This window comes from Myotis lucifugus, unplaced genomic scaffold, assembly GCF_000147115.1.
Source record: "Myotis lucifugus unplaced genomic scaffold, Myoluc2.0 scaffold_88, whole genome shotgun sequence".
In the NCBI taxonomy this organism is placed as follows: domain Eukaryota; kingdom Metazoa; phylum Chordata; class Mammalia; order Chiroptera; family Vespertilionidae; genus Myotis; species Myotis lucifugus.
In genome coordinates, this window is record NW_005871136.1 from 4,336,189 (window position 1) to 4,343,253 (window position 7,065).

Genomic DNA, 7,065 nt, shown 5'->3' on the forward strand with positions numbered 1-7,065 from the left:
ACCCCACAGACAAGACACTGTATAACAGAGTTTACATTCTAGAAAAATGGGAGAGTAAATGTGAAAATTAGACATTGTGATATTTGGTTTTGAGAGTCGGAGGCAAAAAGCATAATTTCAGACACAATAGTAAGAGAAAGCCTCTCAGAAAGAATAAAACTGAGCTGAGGAGTAAAGGATTAAACGAAGTTGGCCATATAAGAGCCAAGGAAGTATCAGAAGGAAATCAGTACACAGGTCCCTGGCAAGCATGGATTTGGTGCATTTGAGAAACCAGGCAGACAAGTGTAACGAATACAGTAAGGAAGAGCAGACAACACGGGATGAGCTTGATGGGGCAGGACACTATCGCTGAAGGTCTTGTTAGAGAGCTTCTTCTTGTGTTAGGAATGGGCTTTAGGGAAGCAAGATTGCAAACCAGGTGACTAGTTTACAAGCTTCTATGGGAGTGCAAACAAATGGTTACAAAGGCTTGGACAAGAGTGGCAGCAATGGAGATGGAAGAGTGGACAGCTTTGCCCTGCCAGTATGGTTAAGCGTCATCCCATGCACCAAGAGGTTGAAGATTCCATTCTCAGTCAGGGCACATGCCCAGGTTTTGGGCTCGCGCCCCCCCCCCCCCCCCCAGTAGGGGGCATGCAGGAGGCAAGGATCGATGCTTTTCTCTCTCTCTAAAAAAAGCCCTAACCAGTTTGCTTAGTGGTTAGAGCATCAGTCCCAGGAGTCAGTCCTAGGACTGAAGGATTTCTGGTGGCTCTGGTCAGGGTGTGTGTGGGAGGCAACTAATGTATCTCTTTCACATCAATGTTTCTATCTCTCCCCTTCCCTTCCACTCTCTAAAAAGTCAATGGAAAAAAATATCCTTGGGTGAAGATTGACAAAAAAGTAGATAGCTTTGAGAATCCTCAGAAGAGACATGGGAGAGATTAAATGATCTAAGAAGGAAGAGAGACAGAAGAAAAGCAGGCCAAGGACTAAAACTATAGACACTAACATGAAAAGGATAAGAGTTATAGAAAGAGAACCCCAAAACAAAAATATAAAGGAGGAGGAAACCATGAATAGCATTTCTTGAAAGAATGTTTCAGGGAGATAATGCTCCAGTGTGTCCACTGCTACTAAGGGGAAAAGATGGTCATTAGATTTAGCAATGTGGAACTGACAGATAACTTAGAAAAGTGCAGTTCCCCCAAAGTGATGGGGTAGGGCTGAAAAGATGAAACTCAAGAGAGGGGATTATGTGCCTTAAGAAGCAAGCTGATTCCACACTATGCTGTGGGAAAACGGGAGGTTTAAGCCAGAAAGGCTTAAATCAGCATGAGAGGCAGATGAGTGCAGCCACTATGGAAAACAGTATGGAGGCTCCTCAAAAAAATTTAAAAAAGGAACTGCCTTATAACTCAGGGATTCCACTTACGGGTATATATAGGAAAAACCCTCCACAACACTAATTCTAAAGAATATGTACACCCCTATGTTGTGTTGGCCATTGTCATTTTTTTTTTTAACTTGACAATCTAGCCCAGCCGGCATGGCTCAGTGGTTAAGCATCGACCTATGAACCAGGAGGTCATGGTTCGATTCCCCAGTGTGGGGTGTGCAGGAGGCAGCCGATCAATGATCCTCTCTTATTATTGGTGTTTCTATCTCTCTCCCTTCCTCTCTGAAATCAATAAAAATATATTTAGAAAAAATAAATTTGACAATCTAAGGGGAAAAAAGGCCAGTGCCCCTGACTAAATAGTCAGGTATTGCATCCTTTAAAAATCCTTGACACACACACACACCAGCTGAAAACCTCTGGCCTAGAGCAAAAGCCAGTCCTACTACCACCCCAAGCCTTAAGCATTCTTGACCTTGATTTCCTATTTATTTGTGCCATCAGAGTTGGGAGTTTAAAATGTTAACCTCCCACTAGTCATCTTACCAAGCTTTGTAACTCAGATTTCAATCCGTGTCCACAACTAGCCGGGACGAGATGGCACCCAATTAACAAAATAAGAAGAGGCGCCAGGGAGTCAGGCCGGCAGGCCGACCTTGGCTCAGATCCTTGCTCCGACACCTACTCTACCGGTGGGGCCTTAGGCGGGTTTCCCCTCACTAATTCGCCTGTAAAATAATAATAAAAGCATGTACGCCGCAGTGTTGCTGTGAGGTTAAGCTAAATAAAACTAAAAATCAGGTTCTTCGGTCACCTCGGAAGTGACGCAACTAACCGGCGCTCAAACGGAGAACAATTATTTGCAACCGAAGAGTTTCAGGCTCGGCTCCCGGGAAACGGGCTGGGAAGACTCCGGCCTGCAGCGAACTCGCCTCTGAACTCGGTAACTTCCGGGACCGCACGAACTTCCTGTCTTCCCCGCCCCCACCCCGACCGAGGGCCTCTCAGAAACCCCGCAACAGCCGGGATTCTGGCGCCTCGGCCCTGACGGTTGGGGTCGCGGAGAGCGGCCGAACCTTCTCAGGGCGCGGGGTTCCACTGGGGCGCCCCTACGTTCCGCATCCAGAGACCAAGCTCGGAAGTCATCCCGGAGACAGAAGCGCAAGGCCCGGGGAAAGGTAAGCGCCCGCCTCACCTGCAGCCGGAAAGACGCGGTCGGGCTCGCGAGTCCGCCGCAGTCCGTTTCTTCCGCAGAACTCACGTCTCCCGATTCCAACCTCCCCGCCTCAGCCGCTCAAGCTGCCCGCCTGAATCGCGGGCGCGACTTGCTCCTATTGGGCAGCAGTCCCGCCCATCGACCAATACCCTCTCTTCTTCTTCCTTTGGTCGCCGCTGGCTAAAAGAGCGGCGTTATCATTGGCTGGTCCTTCGCCAACGGACTAGGCGGGACCGCGCTCGAGGAGGCCTCGTCCCATTGGTTAAAAGCTACGGTGCGTCCCCTCGCGTCCAGCCCCCATACGGGCCGGATGGAGGGTTGTGTCGCTCTTTATTTGAACTTTTTGGCGGAAGAAAAGTTGTAGGAAAAAAGTTTCTCGGTACATTTTGAGAAGATGACAATATTAAAACTGTGGCTCCTGCTGCTTCTCCCTGTTTAGTAAAGGAGCTGTCTTTATCCAAAGACTGGTAACTAATAACAATGATTTCAAAATATTCCCCTCCCCCCCCATCCCGTTCGTATATATTCTCTCTTGGGTTTGGAGAGCGCATGCGAATTTGCTTACCTGATCTCTTCAATCCCAAATCACTGCAGTAAATTGCCTGCTACTAAACTATTGTCACATCACTTAAACAGCTAATATTTTTCAAACATCTCCCTGAAAGATGAAATCTCGCTAAAATCTAAACCTGGGCACAGACTGCACATTGCCAGAATTTTATTTACTCCGCTGCCAATTTTCAGTGGAATTGGTAGCAGACGAGAGCATACGTAATTGAAAATCTTGGCCAATACAAATAATTACAATATTTTTCTCCTGCAAAACCAGCATTAGCATTTTTTTACTTTCCCCCCTTTTCTTGCTATAGCTTTTAGCCTGGCTACTCCAGGAGAAAGGATTTTTCTTTCGCAAACACATTAAGTTACAGAGTAGAGTGTAAGACATTTTGAGTCATTCTCACTGTTAATGTAAGTTGCTTAGAACATTTTTTTAAATATATTTTATTGATTTTTTACAGAGAGGAAGGGAGAGAGATAGATAGTTAGAAACATCGATGAGATAGAAACATCGATCAGCTGCCTCCTGCACATCTCCCACTGGGGATGTGCCCGCAACCCAGGTACATGCCCTTGACCGGAATCGAACCTGGGACCCTTCAGTCTGCAGGCCGACGCGCTATCCACTGAGCCAAACCGGTTTCGGCAGAACTTTTTTTTTTTTTTAATTAGAAAATTATAGAGGCAAAAAATGGAAAACTCTATCCAGAGAAGTCATCATAAAATTTGTTTAAAATCTTCATCTGGTTAAATTTAGAAAGAGATGGGATTCTGTTTTAATCTTAAAATATATCTGAGTGACTTCCCATGTTAATGGATACATAGGCACATTGTCAAATACTGAATATTCTTTGAAACGATTTTAAATGAAAAAATGAATAGGTAATATAGCGCATGGCTAAAGAAATGTGTACAACACTAACGGCTGCTTAGTGAAAACTCTACAGAATGTTACTAGATGGTTCCAAAAGCATATTCATTCATGTCCACCTAATGGCCATGTTCAGAGGAAGAGAACAAACAAAGCCAGAAATATATAGTCTTGTCTCCAATTTTCAAAGGTTACATATAGTTAGAAAGAAATGTGTTGGCTGTGTTCCCTTTAGGAGTGAAATTCCAAGCTTTATGGGTGAAAAATACCAACCTTTCTATTGGCTGGTGGAACCTAAGAAGATTCATTGGATGTGAATCACGAGAAGGAATGTATCTGCTGAGATGGCCTCCTATGATCAACCAAGGGCCCACATTTTACAAATAATAAGAGCTGAGCCACTGTTTGCTGGCAGGGGCTTCTCAGGTGCTCCGTATACCAAGCAGAGCTGCTGGCACTAGGCTCTGCTTGCTAAGTCTTCCTAGATGACTGTGAGGGAGCGCCTAAGACCTGCCCTGTCCAATCAGAACTGCCCCGTGGTGACCAATCAGGAGTGGAAGGGAGTGATTATAAAGGAGCATGAGAAAACTTTAGGACTTGATGGATATGTTCATTATCTTGATTGTGGTCGTATCTACATTAAAAAACGTATCAAGTTGCACACTTTATTTTTTTTCATATATTTTATTGATTTTCTACAGAGAGGGAGAGAGAGTTAGAAACATCGATCAGCTGCTTCCTGCACACCTCCTACTGGGGATGTGCACGCAACCAAGGTACATGCCCTTGACCGGAATTGAATTTGGGACCTTTCAGTCCGCAGGCTGATGCTCTATCCACTGAGCCAAACCGGTTAGGGCAAATTTCACACTTTAAAATGTGTATGGGTTATTATTATGATGATGTTCATTATCTTGATGGGTTTGGATATTCATGTGTATGCATTTGTCACAATTCATTGAATGGTATATTTAAGATTTGTGCATTTCACAACATAGAAATGTTAACTGCTTATCCCCCTAAGCCCCATAAACAAATATTAAACTTAAGTTTAATATAAATGCTGAAGTGTTTTGGAATGAAGTGTACTGATATTTGAAATTTTCTTTCAAATGCATAAAAAACTAGGATGGATTAATGGATAGAGAGAGTCACGGATAGATGGATAAGTATGTGATAAACTAAATATAGTAAATCGTTAGCTGTAGATTTTAGGTGGTTGGCATATAGTTGTCCAGAGTATAATTATACTGATTTTTCTGTGTATTTGAAAATTTTCATAAATAAATGGTGTGTGTGGGGGGGAATGAATTACAGGGCCTTGGAAGATATTTTGTGCAAAGTGAAGGACCCTGGGGATTAAGCTTTATTAGTTTCACAATAAATCCACTTCTGCCTGTAGGTCTGCCAGAGTACAAATAACTAATCTACAAGGGAGAGTTTTTGTTGTAAGCCCTACAGTAAAGACAACAAAGGATTTTAAAGATGAAAATAGAACCTAAAGAAAAACTCTAAAAAAAAAGAATAATTTTAAATGCTCAACCTGCCCATGTTTATTCTACATTTTTTATTTATAAAAATCACTCGGGGCCCAGTGCACGAATTCGTGCACCTTGAGAGGAACTGTGGGCCGCAAGGCAGTGGTGGGCATAGGGGTAGGTCTTGGCCCATCCTACGCACCCCCACCTGGCCCCTCTGGCAGCGGCCCTTGGTCCCCTGTCTGCTGGCAGCCCCGCTCCTGCCGTCATCGCTCCCACATGCTGACGGCACCGGCCCCGCTCGCAACCGCGTGATGGTGGAGTGATTGGGGCCAGCGCCAGCAGTGGGTGTGAGTGGGGCTGGCACCGTCAGCGGGTGCAAGCGACGGCTGCTGCCCTGATCACCCCTCAGGAGCAGGGAGAGGTGGAGAAGCACTCAGGGGCAATCGGGGCCAGCAGCCAAGTGATCGGGATTGGCGCCAGGCGCTAGCAGCGGGTGCAAGCAGCGGCTCCGGCGCTGGCTGCGGGTGCAAGTGGGCCTGGCACCAGCAGTGGGTGTGAGCAGCGTCTCTGGCACCAGCAGCAGGTGCAAGCACCAGGCGGGACTGCAGGGCGCAGGAGCTAAGAATTTTTAGTAACCACCAGAGGCTCGCTCCAATGACAGCTACTGGCACCCCACCTTGGTCTGGCACCCCCACTCACCTGCTCTACCATCTGGCCGTGGCTGATGCCCACCATGGTCCACATGCGCCCCCTGGTGGCCAGTGCATGTCATAGCAACTGGTTATTCGGTTCCGTTGTTTGGTCTATTTGCATATTAGCCTTTTATTATATAGGACTAGAGGCCTGATGCACGAAATTCATGCAAGGGGCTTGGCCCCCACTGCTGCAGTGGCTGCCTCTGCCTCGGCCCCCACTGACGTGGCTTCGTCCAGAAGGTTGTCTGGAAGGATGTCCGGTCTAATTAGCATATTATGCTTTTATTATTATAGATGCTCTAGTTTTAAAAGAATAGTAAAATATATCTTCCCCCCCTCCAGAGATTACTAGAATATAAGCTCCAAATTTATTTTGTTTATTGTGTTTCCTCAGTGATTTTATTGTGTTTCCTCAGTGATTGGAACAACACCCCGCACATTTGGTGTTGAATGAATTGGGATGAGTTTTGTGGGTTTTTTTTTTTGGGGGGGGGAGGTATTTAGAGGTAGGGTTAGTGTAAAATTCCAGAACAAGAGGACCAGGTTCAGGAGACACAGGTTTGAATCTAGCAGAGATTAAAATATGGGAGTTCCCAGACTAACATATTTTGTTTATCCTATATGGCATTAAAATAATTTTTGATGAGATGCCAACATTTAAAAATATGACAACTTACAGAGAAATCTGAATATCCAGCTTCTTTTGACAAATTGGAAAGCTCTGGAAACACTGAAGTGAGCAGCGGCTGTCCTGAACAATGCTCATCTGTTCACCGAACTCCGCTTCAGGCTAGCACACTCATGGGGGTTTCCTCTGAGACACTATAGGCATTAGAGTTTGCAGTATCTGGTAGAAGAACTCT

At 45.4% G+C, this 7,065-nt stretch overlaps 1 protein-coding gene across 3 annotated transcripts in view; it reads right to left on the reverse strand.

The window, feature by feature from the left end:
- The window catches only part of RFWD3 (ring finger and WD repeat domain 3), a 35,652-nt gene extending 32,941 nt beyond the window's left edge, over positions 1–2,711 (reverse strand). For all 3 annotated transcript variants that reach the window (XM_014457976.2, XM_014457977.2, XM_023756077.1), the window contains exon 1: positions 2,577–2,711. The gene's annotated coding sequence lies outside the window, so the exon portion shown is untranslated. The remainder of the gene's footprint in view (positions 1–2,576) is intronic.
- Positions 2,712–7,065: the final 4,354 nt, after the last annotated feature.